The sequence below is a fragment of the Lissotriton vulgaris genome, chromosome 10 (genome assembly GCF_964263255.1).
Source record: "Lissotriton vulgaris chromosome 10, aLisVul1.2, whole genome shotgun sequence".
NCBI classification, from domain to species: Eukaryota; Metazoa; Chordata; class Amphibia; order Caudata; family Salamandridae; genus Lissotriton; species Lissotriton vulgaris.
In genome coordinates, this window is record NC_141698.1 from 1,144,698,514 (window position 1) to 1,144,721,986 (window position 23,473).

Consider the following 23,473-nt stretch of genomic DNA (forward strand, 5'->3'; position numbering starts at 1 on the left):
AGAGACAGCGCATGCACTGCCCAGGCTCAACCTAATAATTGCTGCATGACTCGGAGAGACAGCGCATGTGCTGCCCAGGCTCATCCTAATAATTGCTGCATGTCTCGGAGAGACAGTGCATGTGCTGCATCGGCTCAACCTAATAATTGCTGCATGTCTCGGAGAGACAGCGCATGCGCTGCCCAGGCTCAACCTAATAATTGCTGCATGTCTCTGAGAGACAGTGCATGTGCTGCCTCAGCTCCTCCTAATCATTGCTGCATGTCTTGGAGAGCCAGCCATGCGCTCCCCAGGCTCATCCTAATAATTGCTGCATGTCTCGGAGATACAGCGCTTGTGCTGCCTCGGCTCAATCTATTAATTGCTGCATGTCTCGGAGAGAAAGACCATGTGCTGCCCAGGCTCAACCTAATAATTGCTGCATGTCTCTGAGAGACAGCACATGCGCTGCCCAGGCTCATCTTTATAATTGCTGCATGTCTCGGAGAGACAGTTCATGCACTCCCCAGGCTCAACCTAATAATTGCTGCATGTCTCGGAGAGACAGCGCATGCGCTGCCCAGGCTCAACCTAATAATTGCTGTATGTCTCGGAGAGACAGCGCATGCGCTGCCCAGGCTCAACCTAATAATTGCTGCAGGTCTCTGAGAGACAGCGCATGTGCTCCCCAGACTCAACCTAATAATTGCTGCATGTCTCTGAGAGACAGCGCATGCGCTGCCTAGACTCAACCTAATTATTGCTGCATGTCACGGAGAGACAGCGCATGCGCTGCCCAGGCTCAACCTAATAATTGCTGCATGTCACAGAGAGAAAGCGCATGTGCTGCCCAGGCTCAACATAATAATTACTGCATGTCACGGAGAGACAGCGCATGCGCTCCCCAGACTCAACCTAATAATTGCTGCATGTCTCTGAGAGACAGCGCATGCGCTGCCTAGGCTCAACCTAATAATTACTGCATGTCACGGAGAGACAGCGCATGCGCTCCCCAGGCTCAATCTAATAATTACTGCATGTCTCGGAGAGACAGCACATGAGTTGGCCAGGCTCAACCTAATAATTACTGCATGTCACGGAGAGACAGCGCATGCGCTGCCTTGACTCAACCTAATAATTGCTGCATGTCTCTGAGAGACAGCGCATGTGCTGCCCAGGCTCAACCTAATAATTGCTGCATGTCTCGGAGAGACAGCGCTAGTGCTGCCTCGGCTCAACCTAATAATTGCTGCATGTCTCTGAGAGACAGTGCATGTGCTGCCTCGGCTCATCCTATTAATTGCTGCATGTCTCGGAGAGACAGCCCATGCTCTCCCCAGGCTCATCCTAATAATTGCTGCATGTCTCGGAGATACAGCGCTTGTGCTGCCTCGGCTCAACCTATTAATAGCTGCATGTCACGGAGAGAAAGACCATGTGCTGCCTAGGCTCAACCTAATAATTGCTGCATGTCTCTGAGAGACAGCGCATGTGCTGCCCAGGCTCAACTTAATAATTGCTGCATGTCTCGGAGAGACAGCGCATGTGCTGCCCAGGCTCATCCTAATAATTGCTGCATGTCTCGGAGAGACAGCGCATGTGCTGCATCGTCTCAACCTAATAATTGCTGCATGTCTCTGAGAGACAGCGCATGCCCTGTCCAGGCTCAACCTAATAATTGCTGCATGTCTCTGAGAGACCGAGCATGCGCTGCACAGGCTCATCTTAATAATTGCTGCATGTCTCGGAGAGACAGCGCATGCGCTCCCCAGGCTCAACCTAATATTTGCTGCATGTCTCAGAGAGACAGGGCATGCGCTGCCCAGGCTCAACCTAATAATTGCTGCATGTCTCGGAGAGACAGCGCATGCGCTGCCCAGGCTCAACCTAATAATTGCTGCATGTCTCAGAGAGACAGCGCATGTGCTGCCCAGGCTCATCCTAATAATTGCTGCATGTCACGGAGAGACAGCACATGCGCTGCCCAGGCTCAACCTAATAATTACTGCATGTCACGGAGAGACAGAGCATGCGCTGCCCAGGCTCAACCTAATAATTGCTGCATGTCTCGGAGAGACAGCACATGCGCTCCCCAGGCGCAACCTAATAATTGCTGCATGTCTCGGAGAGACAGCACATGCGCTGCCCAGGCTCAACCTAATAATTGCTGCATGTCTCAGAGAGACAGAGCATGTGCTGCCCAGGCTCAACCTATTAATTGCTGCATGTCTCTGAGAGACAGCGCATGCGCTGCCCAGGCTCATTCTAATAATTGCTGCATGTCTCGGAGAGACAGCGCATGTGATGCCCAGGCTCATCCTAATAATTGCTGCATGTCTCGGAGAGACAGCGCAGGTACCGCCCAGGCTCAACCTAATAATTATTGCATGTCACTGAGAGACAGCGCATGTGCTGCCTAGGCTCAACCTAATAATTGATGCATGTCTCGGAGAGACAGCGCATGCACTGCCCAGGCTCAACCTAATAATTGCTGCATGACTCGGAGAGACAGCGCATGTGCTGCCCAGGCTCATCCTAATAATTGCTGCATGTCTCGGAGAGACAGTGCATGTGCTGCATCGGCTCAACCTAATAATTGCTGCATGTCTCGGAGAGACAGCGCATGCGCTGCCCAGGCTCAACCTAATAATTGCTGCATGTCTCTGAGAGACAGTGCATGTGCTGCCTCAGCTCCTCCTAATCATTGCTGCATGTCTTGGAGAGCCAGCCATGCGCTCCCCAGGCTCATCCTAATAATTGCTGCATGTCTCGGAGATACAGCGCTTGTGCTGCCTCGGCTCAACCTATTAATTGCTGCATGTCTCGGAGAGAAAGACCATGTGCTGCCCAGGCTCAACCTAATAATTGCTGCATGTCTCTGAGAGACAGCACATGCGCTGCCCAGGCTCATCTTTATAATTGCTGCATGTCTCGGAGAGACAGGTCATGCACTCCCCAGGCTCAACCTAATAATTGCTGCATGTCTCGGAGAGACAGCGCATGCACTGCCCAGGCTCAACCTAATAATTGCTGCATGTCTCGGAGAGACAGCGCATGCGCTGCCTAGGCTCAACCTAATAATTGCTGTATGTCTCGGAGAGACAGCGCATGCGCTGCCCAGGCTCAACCTAATAATTGCTGCAGGTCTCTGAGAGACAGCGCATGTGCTCCCCAGACTCAACCTAATAATTGCTGCATGTCTCTGAGAGACAGCGCATGCGCTGCCTAGACTCAACCTAATAATTGCTGCATGTCACGGAGAGACAGCGCATGCGCTGCCCAGGCTCAACCTAATAATTGCTGCATGTCACAGAGAGACAGCGCATGTGCTGCCCAGGCTCAACCTAATAATTACTGCATGTCATGGAGAGACAGCGCATGCGCTCCCCAGACTCAACCTAATAATTGCTGCATGTCTCTGAGAGACAGCGCATGCGCTGCCTAGGCTAAACCTAATAATTACTGCATGTCACGGAGAGACAGCGCATGCGCTCCCCAGGCTCAACCTAATATTTGCTGTATGTCACGGAGAGAAGCGCATGCGCTGCCCAGGCTCATCCTAATAATTGCTGCAGGTCACAGAGAGACAGCGCATGCGCTCCCCAGACTCAACCTAATAATTGCTGCATGTCTCTGTGAGACATTGCATGTGCTGCCTAGGCTCATCCTAATAATTGCTGCATATCTCGGAGAGACAGCGCATGCGCTGCCTTGAATCAACGTAATAATTGCTGCATGTGTCTGAGAGACAGCGCATGCGCTGCCCAGACTCAACCTAATAATTGCTGCATGTCTCAGAGAGACAGCGCATGTGCTGCCCAGGTTCATCCTAATAATTGCTGCATGTCTCGGAGAGACAGCGCATGGGCTGCCCAGGCTCAGCCTTATAATTACTGCATGTCTCGGAGAGGCAACACATGTGCTGCCTAGGCGCATCCTAATAATTACTGCATGTCTCGGAGAGGCAACACATGTGCTGCCTAGGCTAAACATAATAATTGCTGCATGTCTCTGAGAGACAGTGCATGTGCTGCCTAGGCTCATCCTAATAATTACTGCATGTCTCGGAGAGGCAACACATATGCTGCCTGGGCTCAACCATATAATTGCTGCATGTCTCGGAGAGACAGCGCATGCGCTGCCCAGGATCATCTTGATAATTGCTGCATGTATCGGAGAGACAGCGCATGTGCTGCCCAGGCTCAACCTAATAATTGCTGCATGTCTCTGAGACACAGCGCATGCGCTGCCTACGCTCAACCTAATAATTGCTGCATGTCACGGAGAGACAGTGCATGCGCTGCCCAGGCTCAAACTAATAATTGCTGCATGTCATGGAGAGACAGCGCATGCGCTGCCCAGACTCAACCTTATAATTGCTGCATGTCTCGGAGAGACAGCGCATGCGCTGCCTACGCTCAACCTAATAATTGCTGCATGTCACGGAGAGACAGCGCATGCGCTGCCCAGGCTCAAACTTATAATTGCTGCATGTCATGGAGAGACAGCGCATGCGCTGCCCAAGCTCATCCTAATAATTGCTGCATGTCTCGGAGGGACAGCGCATGCGCTGCCCAGGCTCATCCTAATAATTGCTGCATGTCTCTGAGAGACAGCGCATGCGCTTCCCAGGCTCATCCCAATAATTGCTGCAGGTCATGGAGAGACAGCGCATGCGCTGCCCAGGCTCATCCTAATAATTGCTGCATGTCTCAGAGAGACAGCGCATGCGCTGCCCAGGCACAACCTAATACTTGCTGCATGTCTCGGAGAGACAGCGCATGCGCTGCCCAGGCTCAACCTAATAATTGCTGCATGTCTCGGAGAGACAGCACATGCGCTGCCCAGGCTCATCCTAATAATTGCTGCAGGTCATGGAGAGACAGCGCAATCGCTGCCCAGGTTCATCCTAATCATTGCTGCATGTCTCGGAGAGACAGCGCATGTGCTGCCCAGGCACAACCTAATACTTGCTGCATGTCTCAGAGAGACAGCGCATGCGGTGCCCAGGCTCAACCTAATAATTGCTGCATGTCTCGGAGAGACAGCACATGCGCTGCCTTGACTCAACCTAATAATTACTGCATGTCACGGAGAGTCAGCGCATGCACTGCCTCAGCTCAACCTAATAATTGCTGCATGTCTCTGAGAGACAGCGCATGCACTGCCCAGTCGCAACCTGATAATTGCTGCATGTCTCGGAGAGACAGCGCATGTGCTGCCCAGGCTCAAACTAATAATTGCTGCATGTCTCGGTGAGACAGTGCATGTGCTGCCCAGGCTCAATCTAATAATTACAGCATGTCTTGGAGAGACAGTGCATGTGCTGCCTAGGCTCATCCTAATAATTACTGTATGTCTCAGAAATACAGCGCATGCTCTGCCCAGGCTCATCCTAATAATTACTGCAAGTCACAGAGAGACAGGGTATGTGCTGCCAAGGCTCATCCTAATAATTATTGTTTGTCTCTACCTAATAATTGCTGCATGTCTCGGAGAGACAGCGCATGGGCTGCCCAGGCTCATCCTGATAATGGCTGCATGTCTCGGAGAGACAGCGCATGCGCTGCCCAGGCTCAACCTAATAATTGCTGCATGTCTCGGAGTGACAGCGCATGCGCTTCCCAGACTAAACCTAATAATTGCTGCATGTCTCTGAGAGACAGCGCATGCGCTGCCCAGGCTCATCCTGATAATTGCTGCATGTCTCGGAGAGACAGCGCATGCGCTGCCCAGGCTCAACATAATAATTGCTGCAAGTGTCTGAGAGACAGCGCATGCGCTGCCTAGGCTCATCCTAATAATTGCTGCATGTCTCTAAGAGACAGCGCATGCACTGCCCAGGCTCAACCTAATAATTGCTGCATGTCTCGGAGAGACAGCGCATGCGCTGCCCAGGCTCAACCTAATAATTGCTGCATGTCTCGGAGAGACAGCGCATGCGCTGCCCAGGCTCATCCTAATAATTACTGTATGTCTCGGAGAGACAGCCCATGCGCTGCCTTGACTCAACCTAATAATTACTGCATGTCACAGAGAGACAGCGCATGCGCTGCCTTGGCTCAACCTAATAATTGCTGCATGTCTCGGAGAGACAGCGCATGCGCTGCCCAGGCTCAACCTATTAATTACTGCATATCTCGGAGAGGCAACGCATGTGCTGCCTAGGCTAAACATAATAATTGCTGCATGTCTCTGAGAGACAGCGCATGTGCTGCCTAGGCTCATCCTAATAATTACTGCATGTCTCGGAGAGGCAACGCATGTGCTGCCTAGGCTCAACCTAATAATTGCTGCATGTCTCAGAGAGATAGCGCATGCGCTGCCCAGGCTCATCCTGATAATTACTGCATGTCTCGGAGAGACATTGTATATGCTGCCCAGGCTCATCCTAATAATTGCTGCATGTCTCGGAGAGACAGCGCATGCGGTGCCCAGGCTCAACCTAATAATTGCTGCATGTCTCGGAGAGACAGGGCATGTGCTGCCCAGGCTCATCCTAATAATTATTGTATGTCTCGGAGAGACAGCGCATGCGCTGCCTTGACTCAACCTAATAATTACTGCATGTCACGGAGAGTCAGCGCATGCGCTGCCTCGGCTCAACCTAATAATTGCTGCATGTCTCTGAGAGACAGCGCATGCGCTGCACAGGCTCAACCTAATATTTTCTGCATGTCTCGGAGAGACATCGCATGTGCTGCCCAGGCTCAAACTAATAAATGCTGCATGTCTCAGTGAGACAGTACATGTGCTGCCCAGGCTCAACCTAATAATTACAGCATGTCTTGGAGAGACAGTTCATGTGCTGCCTAGGCTCATCCTAATAATTACTTTATGTCTCGGAAATACAGCGCATGCCCTGCCCAGGCTCATCCTAATAATTACTGCAGGTCACAGAGAGACAGGGTATATGCTGCCCAGGCTCATCCTAATAATTATTGTTTGTCTCGGAGAGACAGCGCATGCGCTGCCTTGACTCAACCTAATAATTACTGCATGTCACGGAGAGACAGAGCATGCGCTGCCTCGGCTCAACCTAATAATTGCTGCATGTCTCGGTTAGACAGCGCATGCGCTGCCCAGGCTCAACCAAATAATTACTGCATGTCTCGGAGAGGCAACGCATGTGCTTCCTAGGCTAAACATAATAATTGCTGCATGTCTCTAAGAGACAGCGCATGTGCTGCCTAGGCTCATCCTAATAATTACTGCATGTCTCGGAGAGGCAGCGCATGTGCTGCCTAGGTTCAACCTAATAATTGCTTCATGTCTCGGAGAGACAGCGCATGCGCTGCCCAGGCTCATCCTGATAATGGCTGCATGTCTCGGGGAGACAGCGCATGCGCTGCCCAGGCTCAACCTAATATTTGCTGCATGTCTCGGAGTGACAGCGCATGCGCTTCCCAGACTTAACCTAATAATTGCTGCATGTCTCTGAGAGACAGCGCATGTGCTGCCCAGGCTCCTCCTGATAATTGCTGCATGTCTCGGAGAGACAGCGCATGCGCTGCCCAGGCTCAACTTAATAATTGATGCAAGTCTCTGAGAGACAGCGCATGCGCTGCCTAGGCTCATCCTAATAATTGCTGCATGTCTCTAAGAGACAGTGCATGCACTGCCCAGGCTCAACCTTATAATTGCTGCATGTCTCAGGGAGACAGCGCATGCGCTGCCCAGGCTCAACCTAATAATTGCTGCATGTCTCGGAGAGACAGCGCATGCGCTGCCCAGGCTCATCCTAATTATTACTGTATGTCTCGGAGAGACAGCGCATGCGCTGCCTTGACTCAACCTAATAATTACTGCATGTCATGGAGAGACAGCGCATGTGCTGCCCAGGCTCAACCTAATATTTGCTGCTTGTCTCTGAGAGACAGCGCATGCGCTGCCCAGGCTCATCCTAATAATTGCTGCATGTCTCGGAGAGACAGCGCATGCGCTGCCCAGGCACAACCTAATACTTGCTGCATGTCTCGGAGAGACAGCGCATGCGCTGCCCAGGCACAACCTAATAATTGCTGCATGTCTCGGAGAGACAGCGCATGCGCTGCCCAGGCACAACCTAATACTTGCTGCATGTCTCAGAGAGACAGCGCATGCGGTGCCCAGGCTCAACCTAATAATTGCTGCATGTCTCGGAGAGACAGCACATGCGCTGCCTTGACTCAACCTAATAATTACTGCATGTCACGGAGAGTCAGCGCATGCACTGCCTCAGCTCAACCTAATAATTGCTGCATGTCTCTGAGAGACAGCGCATGCACTGCCCAGTCGCAACCTAATAATTGCTGCATGTCTCGGAGAGACAGCGCATGTGCTGCCGAGGCTCAAACTAATAATTGCTGCATGTCTCGGTGAGACAGTGCATGTGCTGCCCAGGCTCAATCTAATAATTACAGCATGTCTTGGAGAGACAGTGCATGTGCTGCCTAGGCTCATCCTAATAATTACTGTATGTCTCGGAAATACAGCGCATGCGCTGCCCAGGCTCATCCTAATAATTACTGCAAGTCACAGAGAGACAGGGTATGTGCTGCCAAGGCTCATCCTAATAATTATTGTTTGTCTCTACCTAATAATTGCTGCATGTCTCGGAGAGACAGCGCATGCGCTGCCCAGGCTCATCCTGATAATGGCTGCATGTCTCGGAGAGACAGCGCATGCGCTGCCCAGGCTCAACCTAATATTTGCTGCATGTCTCGGAGTGACAGCGCATGCGCTTCCCAGACTCAACCTAATAATTGCTGCATGTCTCTGAGAGACAGCGCATGCGCTGCCCAGGCTCCTCCTGATAATTGCTGCATGTCTCGGAGAGACAGCGCATGCGCTGCCCAGGCTCAACTTAATAATTGATGCAAGTCTCTGAGAGACAGCGCATGCGCTGCCTAGGCTCATCCTAATAATTGCTGCATGTCTCTAAGAGACAGCGCATGCACTGCCCAGGCTCAACCTTATAATTGCTGCATGTCTCAGGGAGACAGCGCATGCGCTGCCCAGGCTCAACCTAATAATTGCTGCATGTCTCGGAGAGACAGCGCATGCACTGCCCAGGCTCATCCTAATTATTACTGTATGTCTCGGAGAGACAGCGCATGCGCTGCCTTGACTCAACCTAATAATTACTGCATGTCATGGAGAGACAGCGCATGTGCTGCCCAGGCTCAACCTAATATTTGCTGCTTGTCTCTGAGAGACAGCGCATGCGCTGCCCAGGCTCATCCTAATAATTGCTGCATGTCTCGGAGAAACAGCGCATGCGCTGCCCAGGCACAACCTAATATTTGCTGCATGTCTCGGAGAGACAGCGCATGCGCTGCCCAGGCACAACCTAATAATTGCTGCATGTCTCGGAGAGACAGCGCATGCGCTGCCCAGGCACAACCTAATACTTGCTGCATGTCTCAGAGAGACAGCGCATGCGGTGCCCAGGCTCAACCTAATAATTGCTGCATGTCTCGGAGAGACAGCACATGCGCTGCCTTGACTCAACCTAATAATTACTGCATGTCACGGAGAGTCAGCGCATGCACTGCCTCAGCTCAACCTAATAATTGCTGCATGTCTCTGAGAGACAGCGCATGCACTGCCCAGTCGCAACCTAATAATTGCTGCATGTCTCGGAGAGACAGCGCATGTGCTGCCGAGGCTCAAACTAATAATTGCTGCATGTCTCGATGAGACAGTGCATGTGCTGCCCAGGCTCAATCTAATAATTACAGCATGTCTTGGAGAGACAGTGCATGTGCTGCCTAGGCTCATCCTAATAATTACTGTATGTCTCGGAAATACAGCGCATGCGCTGCCCAGGCTCATCCTAATAATTACTGCAAGTCACAGAGAGACAGGGTATGTGCTGCCAAGGCTCATCCTAATAATTATTGTTTGTCTCTACCTAATAATTGCTGCATGTCTCGGAGAGACAGCGCATGGGCTGCCCAGGCTCATCCTGATAATGGCTGCATGTCTCGGAGAGACAGCGCATGTGCTGCCCAGGCTCAACCTAATAATTGCTGCATGTCTCGGAGTGACAGCGCATGCGCTTCCCAGACTCAACCTAATAATTGCTGCATGTCTCTGAGAGACAGCGCATGCGCTGCCCAGGCTCATCCTGATAATTGCTGCATGTCTCGGAGAGACAGCGCATGCGCTGCCCAGGCTCAACCTAATAATTGCTGCAAGTCTCTGAGAGACAGCGCATGCGCTGCCTAGGCTCATCCTAATAATTACTGTATGTCTCGGAGAGACAGCCCATGCGCTGCCTTGACTCAACCTAATAATTACTGCATGTCACAGAGAGACAGCGCATGCGCTGCCTTGGCTCAACCTAATAATTGCTGCATGTCTCGGAGAGACAGCGCATGCGCTGCCCAGGCTCAACCTAATAATTACTGCATATCTCGGAGAGGCAACGCATGTGCTGCCTAGGCTAAACATAATAATTGCTGCATGTCTCTGAGAGACAGCGCATGTGCTGCCTAGGCTCATCCTAATAATTACTGCATGTCTCGGAGAGGCAACGCATGTGCTGCCTAGGCTCAACCTAATAATTGCTGCATGTCTCAGAGAGATAGCGCATGCGCTGCCCAGGCTCATCCTGATAATTACTGCATGTCTCGGAGAGACATTGTATATGCTGCCCAGGCTCATCCTAATAATTGCTGCATGTCTCGGAGAGACAGCGCATGAGGTGCCCAGGCTCAACCTAATAATTGCTGCATGTCTCGGAGAGACAGGGCATGTGCTGCCCAGGCTCATCCTAATAATTATTGTATGTCTCGGAGAGACAGCGCATGCGCTGCCTTGACTCAACCTAATAATTACTGCATGTCACGGAGAGTCAGCGCATGCGCTGCCTCGGCTCAACCTAATAATTGCTGCATGTCTCTGAGAGACAGCGCATGCGCTGCCCAGGCTCAACCTAATATTTTCTGCATGTCTCGGAGAGACAGCGCATGTGCTGCCCAGGCTCAAACTAATAAATGCTGCATGTCTCAGTGAGACAGTACATGTGCTGCCCAGGCTCAACCTAATAATTACAGCATGTCTTGGAGAGACAGTTCATGTGCTGCCTAGGCTCATCCTAATAATTACTTTATGTCTCGGAAATACAGCGCATGCCCTGCCCAGGCTCATCCTAATAATTACTGCAGGTCACAGAGAGACAGGGTATATGCTGCCCAGGCTCATCCTAATAATTATTGTTTGTCTCGGAGAGACAGCACATGCGCTGCCTTGACTCAACCTAATAATTACTGCATGTCACGGAGAGACAGAGCATGCGCTGCCTCGGCTCAACCTAATAATTGCTGCATGTCTCGGTTAGACAGCGCATGCGCTGCCCAGGCTCAACCAAATAATTACTGCATGTCTAGGAGAGGCAACGCATGTGCTTCCTAGGCTAAACATAATAATTGCTGCATGTCTCTAAGAGACAGCGCATGTGCTGCCTAGGCTCATCCTAATAATTACTGCATGTCTCGGAGAGGCAGCGCATGTGCTGCCTAGGTTCAACCTAATAATTGCTTCATGTCTCGGAGAGACAGCGCATGCACTGCCCAGGCTCATCCTGATAATGGCTGCATGTCTCGGAGAGACAGCGCATGCGCTGCCCAGGCTCAACCTAATATTTGCTGCATGTCTCGGAGTGACAGCGCATGCGCTTCCCAGACTCAACCTAATAATTGCTGCATGTCTCTGAGAGACAGCGCATGCGCTGCCCAGGCTCCTCCTGATAATTGCTGCATGTCTCGGAGAGACAGCGCATGCGCTGCCCAGGCTCAACCTAATAATTGATGCAAGTCTCTGAGAGACAGCGCATGCGCTGCCTAGGCTCATCCTAATAATTGCTGCATGTCTCTAAGAGACAGCGCATGCACTGCCCAGGCTCAACCTTATAATTGCTGCATGTCTCAGGGAGACAGCGCATGCGCTGCCCAGGCTCAACCTAATAATTGCTGCATGTCTCGGAGAGACAGCGCATGCGCTGCCCAGGCGCATCCTAATTATTACTGTATGTCTCGGAGAGACAGCGCATGCGCTGCCTTGACTCAACCTAATAATTACTGCATGTCATGGAGAGACAGCGCATGTGCTGCCCAGGCTCAACCTAATATTTGCTGCTTGTCTCTGAGAGACAGCGCATGCGCTGCCCAGGCTCATCCTAATTATTACTGTATGTCTCGGAGAGACAGCGCATGCGCTGCCCAGGCTCAACCTAATAATTGCTGCATGTCTCGGAGAGACAGCGCATGTGCTGCCCAGGCTCAAACTAATAATTGCTGCTTGTCTCGGAGAGACAGCGCACGTGCTGCCCAGGCTCAACCTAATAATTATGGCATGTCTTGGAGAGACAGTGAATGTGCTGCCTAGGCTCATCCTAATAATTACTGTATGTCTCGGAGAGACAGCGCATGCGCTGCCCAGGCTTATCCTAATAATTACTGCAGGTCACAGAGAGTCAGCGTATACGCTGCCCAGGCTCATCTTAATACTTATAGTATGTCTCAGAGAGACAGCACATGCGCTGCCTAGGCTAAACATAATAATTGCTGCATGTCTCTGAGAGACAGCGCATGTGCTGCCTAGGCTAAACATAATAATTGCTGCATGTCTCTGAGAGACAGCGCATGTGCTGCCTAGGCTAAACATAATAATTGCTGCATGTCTCTGAGAGACAGCGCATGTGCTGCCTAGGCTCAACCTTATAATTGCTGCATGTAAATGTAAATGTAGTGTATTTTATATAGCGCACTTCTACCCGGAGGCCTCGTAGCGCTGTATTCATACCGCTGTGGAACCCATCCTGGCTTTCCTGTGAAATGTCCACTCCTGGGCACCCCTAAGGTGAAGCCAGGCATCCACAGCGCTGCTGGGGCCGTTGTGGAGATTAAGCAAGCTATTGCCCAGAGTCACAGAGTGGGACCCATGATTAGACTAGGCACCGAGGCGAGAATTATCAGGTCCGGGGAAATGGAGTCCAAGAGCCGCCGAGGCGGGAATTGAACCCTTGTCCCGGGCCAGACCTCTGCATCAGGGTCTGCCGCTCTAACCATTGAGCCACGCTTCTCCACTAATGTCTCGGAGAGACAGCACATGCGCTGCCCAGGCTCATCCTGTTAATTGCTGCATGTCTCGGAGAGACAGCGCATATGCTGCTGAGGCTCAACCTAATAATTGCTGCATGTCTCTGAGAGTCAGCGCATGTGCTCCCCAGACTCAACCTAATAATTGCTGCATGTCTCTGAGAGACAGCGCATGCGCTGCCTAGGCTCATTCTAATAATTACTGCAGGTCACAGTGAGACAGCGCATACGCTGCCCAGGCTCATCCTAATAATTATTGTATGTCTCAGAGAGACAGCGCATACGCTGCCCAGGCTCAACCTAATAATTACTGCATGTCTCAGAGAGGCAACGCATGTGCTGCCTAGGCTAAACATAATAATTGCTGCATGTCTCTGAGAGACAGCGCATGTGCTGCCTAGGCTCATCCTAATAATTACTGCATGTCTCGGAGAGGCAACACATGTGCTGCCTAGGCTCAACCTTATAATTGCTGCATGTCTCGGAGAGACAGCGCATGCGCTGCCCAGGCTCATCCTGATAATTGCTGCATGTCTCGGAGAGACAGCGCATGTGCTGCCCAGGCTCAACCTAATAATTGCTGCATGTCTCTGAGAGACAGCGCATGTGCTCCCCAGACTCAACCTAATAATTGCTGCAGGTCATGGAGAGACAGCGCATGTGCTGCCCAGGCTCATCCTAATAATTGCTGCATGTCTCGGAGAGACAGCGCATGCGCTGCCCAGGCACAACCTAATACTTGCTGCATGTCTCGGAGAGACAGCGCATGTGCTGCCCAGGCTCAACATAATAATTGCTGCATGTCTCGGAGAGACAGCAGATGCGCTGCCCAGGCTCATCCTAATAATTGCTGCAGGTCATGGAGAGACAGCGCATGCGCTGCCCAGGCTCATCCGAATAATTGCTGCATGTCTCGGAGAGACAGCGCATGTGCTGCCCAGGCACAACCTAATACCCGCTGCATGTCTCGGAGAGACAGAGCATGCGGTGCCCAGGCTCAACCTAATAATTGCTGCATGTCTCGGAGAGACAGCGCATGCGCTGCCCAGGCTCATCCTAATAATTATTGTATGTCTCGGAGAGACAGCGCATGCGCTGCCTTGACTCAACCTAATATTTGCTGCATGTCTCGGAGAGTCAGCGCATGCGCTGCCTCGGCTCAACCTAATAATTGCTGCATGTCTCAGAGAGACAGCGCATGCGCTGCCCAGGCTAAACCTAATAATTACTGCATGTCTCAGAGAGGCAATGCATGTGCTGCCTAGGCTAAACATAATAATTGCTGCATGTCTCTGAGAGACAGCCATGTGCTGCCTAGGCTCATCCTAATAATTACTGCATGTCTCGGAGAGGCAACGCCTGTGCTGCCTAGGGTCAACCTAATAATTGCTGCATGTCTCGGAGAGACAGCGCATGCGCTGCCCTGGCTCATCCTGATAATTGCTGCATGTCTCGGAGAGACAGCGCATTGCGCTGCCCAGGCTCAACCTAATAATTGCTGCATGTCTCGGAGAGACAGTGCCAGCGCTCCCCAGACTCAACCTAATAATTGCAGCATGTCTCTGAGAGACAGTGCATGTGCTGCCTAGGCTCATCCTAATAATTACGGCATGTCGTGGAGAGGCAACGCATGTGCTGCCTATGCTCAACCTAATAATTGCTGCATGTCTCAGAGAGACAGCGCATGCGCTGCCCGGGCTCATCCTGATAATTGCTGCATGTCTCGGAGAGACAGCGCATACGCTGCCCAGGCTCAACCTAATAATTGCTGCATGTCTCTGAGAGACAGCGCATGCGCTCCCCAGACTCAACCTAATAATTGCTGCATGTCTCTGAGAGACAGCGCATGCGCTGCCTAGGCTCAACCTAATAATTGCTGCATGTCACGGAGAGACAGCGCATGCGCTGCCCAGGCTCAACCTAATAATTTCGGCATGTCACGGAGAGACAGCGCATGAGCTACCAAGGCTCATCCTAATACTTGCTGCATGTCTCGGAGAGACAGCGCACACGTTGCCCAGGCTCAACCTTATAATTTCTGCATGTCTCGGATAGGCAACACATGTGCTGCCAAGGCTCAACCTAATAATTGCTGCATGTCTCGGAGAGACAGCGCATGCGCTGCCCAGGCTCATCCTGATAATTGCTGCATGTCTCGGAGAGACAGCGCATGCGCTGCCAAGGCTCAACTTAATAATTGCTGCATGTCTCTGAAAGACAGCACATGCGCTCCCCAGACTCAACCTAATAATTGCTGCATGTCTCGGAGAGACAGCGCATGTGCTGCATAGGCTCATCCTAATAATTACTGCATGTCTCGGAGAGGCAACGCATGTGCTGACAAGGCTCAACCTAATAATTACTGCATGTCTCGGAGAGGCAACGCATGTGCTGACTAGGCTCAACCTAATAATTGCTGCATGTCTCTGAGAGACAACACATGCGCTGCCCAGGCTCAACCTAATAATTGCAGCATGTCTCTGAGAGACAGCGCATGTGCTCCCCAGACTCAACCTAATAATTGCTGCATGTCTCTGAGAGACAGCGCATGCGCTGCCTAGACTCAACCTAATACTTGCTGCATGTCACGGAGAGACAGCGCATGCGCTGCCCAGGCTCAACATAATAATTGCTGCATGTCACGGAGAGACAGCGCATGTGCTGCCCAGGCTCAACATAATAATAACTGCATGTCACGGAGAGACAGTGCATACGCTCCCCAGACTCAACCTAACAATTGCTGCATGTCTCTGAGAGACAGCGCATTCGCTGCCTAGGCTCAACCTAATAATTACTGCATGTCACGGAGAGACAGCGCATGCGCTCCCCAGACTTAACCTAATAATTGCTGCATGTCTCTGAGAGACATCGCATGCGCTGCCTAGGCTCAACCTAATATTTGCTGTATGTCACGGAGAGACAGCGCATGCGCTGCCCAGGCTTATCCTAATAATTGCGCAGGTCACAGAGAGACAGCGCATGTGTGCCCAGGCTCATTCTAATAATTGCTGCATGTCTCGGAGAGACAGCGCATGTGCTGGCCAGGCTCAAACTAATAATTGCTGCATGTCTCTGAGAGACATCGCATGTGCTGCCTAGGCTCATCCTAATAATTGCTGCATATCTGGGAGAGACAGCGCATGCGCTGCCTTGACTCAACCTAATAATTGCTGCATGTGTCTGAGAGACAGCCCATGCGCTGCCCAGACTCAACCTAATAATTGCTGCATGTCTCAGAGAGACAGCGCATGCGCTGCCCAGGCTCATCCTAATAATTGCTGCATGTCACGGAGAGACAGCGCATGTGATGCCCAAGCTCATCCTAATATTTGCTGCATGTCTCGGAGGGACAGCGCATGCGCTGACCAGGCTCAATCTAATAATTGCTGCATGTCTCGGAGAGACAGCACATGCGTTGGCCAGGCTCAACCTAATAATTACTGCATGTCACGGAGAGACAGCGCATGCGCTGCCTTGACTCAACCTAATAATTGCTGCATGTCTCTAAGAGACAGCACATGCGCTGCCCAGGCTCAACCTAATAATTGCTGCATGTCTCAAAGAGACAGCGCATGCGCTGCCCAGGCTCAACCTAATAATTACTGCATGTCACGGAGAGACAGAGCATGCGCTGCCCAGGTTCAACCTAATAATTGCTGCATTTCTCGGAGACACAGAGCATGTGCTGCCCAGGCTCAACCTAATAATTGCTGCATGTCTCTGAGAGACAGCGCATGTGCTGCCCAGGCTCAACCTAATAATTGCTGCATGTCTCGGAGAGACAGCGCTAGTGCTGCCTCGGCTCAACCTAATAATTGCTGCATGTCTCTGAGAGACAGTGCATTTGCTGCCTCGGCTCATCCTATTAATTGCTGCATGTCTCGGAGAGACAGCCCATGCTCTCCCCAGGCTCATCCTAATAATTGCTGCAAGTCTCGGAGATACAGCGCTTGTGCTGCCTCGGCTCAACCTATTAATTGCTGCATGTCTCGGAGAGAAAGACCATGTGCTGCCCAGGCTCAACCTAATAATTGCTGCATGTCTCTGAGAGACAGCACATGTGCTGCCCAGGCTCAACTTAATAATTGCTGCATGTCTCGGAGAGACAGCGCATGTGCTGCCCAGGCTCATCCTAATAATTGCTGCATGTCTCGGAGAGACAGCGCATGTGCTGCATCGTCTCAACCTAATAATTGCTGCATGTCTCTGAGAGACAGCGCATGCCCTGTCCAGGCTCAACCTAATAATTGCTGCATGTCTCTGAGAGACCGAGCATGCGCTGCACAGGCTCATCTTAATAATTGCTGCATGTCTCGGAGAGACAGCGCATGCGCTCCCCAGGCTCAACCTAATATTTGCTGCATGTCTCAGAGAGACAGGGCATGCGCTGCCCAGGCTCAACCTAATAATTGCTGCATGTCTCGGAGAGACAGCGCATGCGCTGCCCAGGCTCAACCTAATAATTGCTGCATGTCTCGGAGAGACAGCGCATGTGCTGCCCAGGCTCATCCTAATAATTGCTGCATGTCACGGAGAGGCACAGCATGCGCTGCCCAGGCGCAACCTAATATTTGCTGCATGTCTCTGAGAGACAGCGCATGTGCTGCCCAGGCTCATCCTAATAATTGCTGCATGTCTCAGAGAGACAGCGCATGTGCTGCCCAGGCTCATCCTAATAATTGCTGCATGTCACGGAGAGACAGCACATGCGCTGCCCAGGCTCAACCTAATAATTACTGCATGTCACGGAGAGACAGAGCATGCGCTGCCCAGGCTCAACCTAATAATTGCTGCATGTCTCGGAGAGACAGCACATGCGCTCCCCAGGCGCAACCTAATAATTGCTGCATGTCTCAGAGAGACAGCACATGCGCTGCCCAGGCTCAACCTAATAATTGCTGCATGTCTCAGAGAGACAGAGCATGTGCTGCCCAGGCTCAACCTATTAATTGCTGCATGTCTCTGAGAGACAGCGCATGCGCTGCCCAGGCTCATTCTAATAATTGCTGCATGTCTCGGAGAGACAGCGCATGTGATGCCCAGGCTCATCCTAATAATTGCTGCATGTCTCGGAGAGACAGCGCAGGTACCGCCCAGGCCCAACCTGATAATTATTGCATGTCACTGAGAGACAGCGCATGTGCTGCCTAGGCTCAACCTAATAATTGATGCATGTCTCGGAGAGACAGCGCATGCACTGCCCAGGCTCAACCTAATAATTGCTGCATGACTCGGAGAGACAGCGCATGCGCTCCCCAGGCTCAACCTAATAATTGCTGCATGTCTCGGAGAGACAGCGCTTGCGCTGCCCAGGCTCAGCCTAATAATTGCTGCATGTCTCGGAGAGACAGCGCATGCGCTGCCCAGGCTCAACCTAATAATTGCTGCATTTCTCGGAGAGACAGAGAATGTGCTGTCCAGGCTCAACCTAATATTTGCTGCATGTCTCGGAGAGACAGCGCTAGTGCTGCCTCGGCTCAACCTAATAATTGCTGCATGTCCCTGAGAGACAGTGCATGTGCTGCCTCGGCTCATCCTAATAATTGCTGCATGTCTCGGAGAGACAGCGCATGCGCTCCCCTGGCTCATCCTAATAATTGCTGCATGTCTCGGAGAGACAGCGCATGTGCTGCCCAGGCTCAACTTAATAATTTCTGCATGTCTCAGAGAGACAGCGCATGTGCTGCCCAGGCTCATCCTAATAATTGCTGCATGTCTCGGAGACACAGCGCATGTGCTGCATCGGCTCAACCTAATAATTGCTGCATGTCTCTGAGAGACAGAGCATGCGCTGCCCAGGCTCATCTTAATAATTGCTGCATGTCTCGGAGAGACAGTGCATGCGCTCCCCAGGCTCAACCTAATAATTGCTGCATGTCTCGGAGAGACAGCGCATGCGCTGCCCAGGCTCATCCTAATAATTGCTGCATGTCTCTGAGAGACAGAGCATGCGCTGCCCAGGCTCATCTTAATAATTGCTGCATGTCTCGGAGAGACAGCGCATGCGCTGCCCAGGCTCAACCTAATAATTGCTGCATGTCTCGAAGAGACAGCGCATGTGCTGCCCAGGCTCAACCTAATAATTGCTGCATGTCTCTGAGAGACAGCGCATGTGCTGCCCAGGCTCAACCTAATAATTGCTGCATGTCTCGGAGAGACAGCGCTAGTGCTGCCTCGGCTCAACCTAATAATTGCTGCATGTCTCTGAGAGACAGTGCATTTGCTGCCTCGGCTCATCCTATTAATTGCTGCATGTCTCGGAGAGACAGCCCATGCTCTCCCCAGGCTCATCCTAATAATTGCTGCATGTCTCGGAGATACAGCGCTTGTGCTGCCTCGGCTCAACCTATTAATTGCTGCATGTCTCGGAGAGAAAGACCATGTGCTGCCCAGGCTCAACCTAATAATTGCTGCATGTCTCTGAGAGACAGCGCATGTGCTGCCCAGGCTCAACTTAATAATTTCTGCATGTCTCAGAGAGACAGCGCATGTGCTGCCCAGGCTCATCCTAATAATTGCTGCATGTCTCGGAGACACAGCGCATGTGCTGCATCGGCTCAACCTAATAATTGCTGCATGTCTCTGAGAGACAGAGCATGCGCTGCCCAGGCTCATCTTAATAATTGCTGCATGTCTCGGAGAGACAGTGCATGCGCTCCCCAGGCTCAACCTAATAATTGCTGCATGTCTCGGAGAGACAGCGCATGCGCTGCCCAGGCTCATCCTAATAATTGCTGCATGTCTCTGAGAGACAGAGCATGCGCTGCCCAGGCTCATCTTAATAATTGCTGCATGTCTCGGAGAGACAGCGCATGCGCTGCCCAGGCTCAACCTAATAATTGCTGCATGTCTCGAAGAGACAGCGCATGCGCTGCCCAGGCTCATCCTAATAATTGCTGCATGTCTCTGAGAGACAGCGCATGCACTCCCCAGGCTCATCCTAATAATTGCTGCATGTCTCGGAGATACAGCGCTTGTGCTGCCTCAGCTCAACCTATTAATTGCTGCATGTCTCGGAGAGAAACACCATGTGGTGCCCAGGCTCAACCTAATAATTGCTGCATGTCTCTGAGAGACAGCGCATGTGCTGCCCTGGCTCAACTTAATAATTGATGCATGTCTCGGAGAGACAGCGCATGTGCTGCCCAGGCTCATCCTAATAATTGCTGCATGTCTCGGAGAGACAGCGCATGTGCTGCATCGGCTCAACCTAATAATTGCTGCATGTCTCTGAGAGACAGCGCATGCCCTGTCTAGGCTCAACCTAATAATTGCTGCATGTCTCTGAGAGACAGAGCATGCGCTGCCCAGGCTCAACCTAATAATTGCTGCATGTCTTGGAGAGACAATGCATGCACTGCCCAGGCTCAACCTAATAATTGCTGCATGTCTCGGAGAGACAGCGAATGTGCTGCCCAGGCTCATCCTAATAATTGCTGCATGGCACGGAGAGGCACAGCATGCGCTGCCCAGGCGCAACCTAATAATTGCTGCATGTCTCTGAGAGACAGCGCATGTGCTGCCCAGGCTCATCCTAATAATTGCTGCATGTCACTGAGAGACAGCATATGCGCTGCCCAGGCTCAACCTAATAATTGCTGCATGTCTCAGAGAGACAGCGCATGCGCTGCCCAGGCTCAACCTAATAATTGCTGCATGTCTCGAAGAGACAGCGCATGTGCTGCCCAGGATCATCCTAATAATTGCTGCATGTCTCGGAGAGACAGCGCATGTGCTGCCCAGGCTCATCCTAATAATTGCTGCATGTCTCAGAGAAACAGCCCATGCGCTGCCTCGGCTAAACCTAATAATTGCTGCATGTCTCGGAGAGACAGCGCATGCGCTCCCCAGGCTCAACCTAATAATTGATGCATATCTCTGAGAGAGAGCGTATGCACTGCCCAGGCTCATCCTAATAATTGCTGCATGTCTCTCAGAGACAGCGCATGCGCTGCTCAGGATCGACCTAATAATTGCTGCATTTCTCAGAAAGGCAGCGCATGTACTGCCCAGGCTCAACCTAATAATTGCTGCATTTCTCGGAGAGACAGCGCATGTGCTGCCTCGGCTCATCCTAATAATTGCTGCATGTCACGGAGGGACAGCGCATGTGCTGCCTAGGCTCAACCTAATAATTGCTGCATGTCTGAGAGACAGCGCATGCGCTGCCTAGGCTCATCCTAATAATTGCTGCATGTCTCAGAGAGACAGTGCATTCACTGCCCAGGCTCAACCTAATAATTGCTGCATGTCTCGGAGAGACAGCACATGCGCTGGTCAGGCTCAACCTAATAATTACTGCATGTCACGGAGAGACAGTGCATGCGCTGCCTTGACTCAACCTAATAATTGCTGCATGTCTCTAAGAGACAGCACATGTGATGCCCAGGCTCAACCTAATAATTGCTGAATGTCTCAGAGAGACAGCGCATGCGCTGCCCAGGCTCAACCTAATAATTACTGCATGTCACGGAGAGATAGAGCATACGCTGCCCAGGCTCAACCTAATAATTGCTGCATTTCTCGGAGAGACAGCGCATGTGCTGCCTCGGCTCATCCTAATAATTGCTGCATGTCACGGAGGGACAGCGCATGTGCTGCCTAGGCTCAACCTAATAATTGCTGCATGTCTGAGAGACAGCGCATGCGCTGCCTAGGCTCATCCTAATAATTGCTGCATGTCTCAGAGAGACAGTGCATGCACTGCCCAGGCTCAACCTAATAATTGCTGCATGTCTCGGAGAGACAGCGCATGCGCTGCCCAGGCTCATCCTAATAATTGCTGCATGTCTCTGAGAGACAGTGCATGCACTCCCCAGGCTCATCCTAATAATTGCTGAATGTCTCGGAGATACAGCGCTTGTGCTGCCTCAGCTCAACCTATTAATTGCTGCATGTCTCGGAGAGAAAGACCATGTGCTGCCCAGGCTTAACCTAATAATTGCTGCATGTCTCTGAGAGACAGCGCATGTGCTGCCCTGGCTCAACTTAATAATTGCTGCATGTCTCGGAGAGACAGCGCATGTGCTGCCCAGGCTCATCCTAATAATTGCTGCATGTCTCGGAGAGACAGCGCATGTGCTGCATCGGCTCAACCTAATAATTGCTGCATGTCTCTGTGAGACAGAGCATGCGCTGCCCAGGCTCAACCTAATAATTGCTGCATGTCTTGGAGAGACAGCGCATGCACTGCCCAGGCTCAACCTAATAATTGCTGCATGTCTCGGAGAGACAGCGAATGTGCTGCCCAGGCTCATCCTAAAAATTGCTGCATGTCACAGAGAGGCACAGCATGCGCTGCCCAGGCGCAACCTAATAATTGCTGCATGTCTCTGAGAGACAGCGCATGTGCTGCCCTGGCTCATCCTAATAATTGCTGCATGTCACTGAGAGACAGCACATGCGCTGCCCAGGCTCAACCTAATAATTGCTGCATGTCTCAGAGAGACAGCGCATGCGCTGCCCAGGCTCAACCTAATAATTGCTGCATGTCTCAAAGAGACAGCGCATGTGCTGCCCAGGATCATCCTAATAATTACTGCATGTCACGGAGAGACAGCGCATGTGCTGACCCAGCTAAACCTAATAATTGCTGCAGGTCACGGAGAGACAGCGCATGCGCTGCCTCTGCTCAACCTAATAATTGCTGCATGTCTCTGAGAGACAGCGCATGAGCTGCCCAGGCTCAACCTAATAATTGCTGCATGTCTCTGAGAGACAGCGCATGAGCTGCCCAGGCTCAACCTAATAATTGCTGAATGTCTCGGAGAGACAGCACATGCGCTGGCCAGGCTCAACCTAATAATTACTGCATGTCACTGAGAGACAGCGCATGCGCTGCCTTGACTCAACCTAATAATTGCTGCATGTCTCTAAGAGACTGCACATGCACTGCCCAGGCTCAACTTAATAATTGCTGCATGTCTGAGAGACAGCGCATGCCCTGCCTAGGCTCATCCTAATAATTGCTGCATGTCTCAGAGAGACAGTGCATGCGCTGCCCAGGCTCAACCTTATAATTGCTGCATGTCTCGGAGAGACAGCACATGCGCTGGCCAGGCTCAACCTAATAATTACTGCATGTCACTGAGAGACAGCGCTAGTGCTGCCTCGGCTCAACCTAATAATTGCTGCATGTCCCTGAGAGACAGTGCATGTGCTGCCTCGGCTCATCCTAATAATTGCTGCATGTCTCGGAGAGACAGCGCATGCGCTCCCCTGGCTCATCCTAATAATTGCTGCATGTCTCGGAGATACTGCGCTTGTGCTGCCTCGGCTCAACCTATTAATTGCTGCATGTCTCGGAGAGACAGAGCATGTGCTGCCCAGGCTCAACCTAATAATTGCTGCATGTCTCTGAGAGACAGCGCATGTGCTGCCCAGGCTCAACTTAATAATTTCTGCATGTC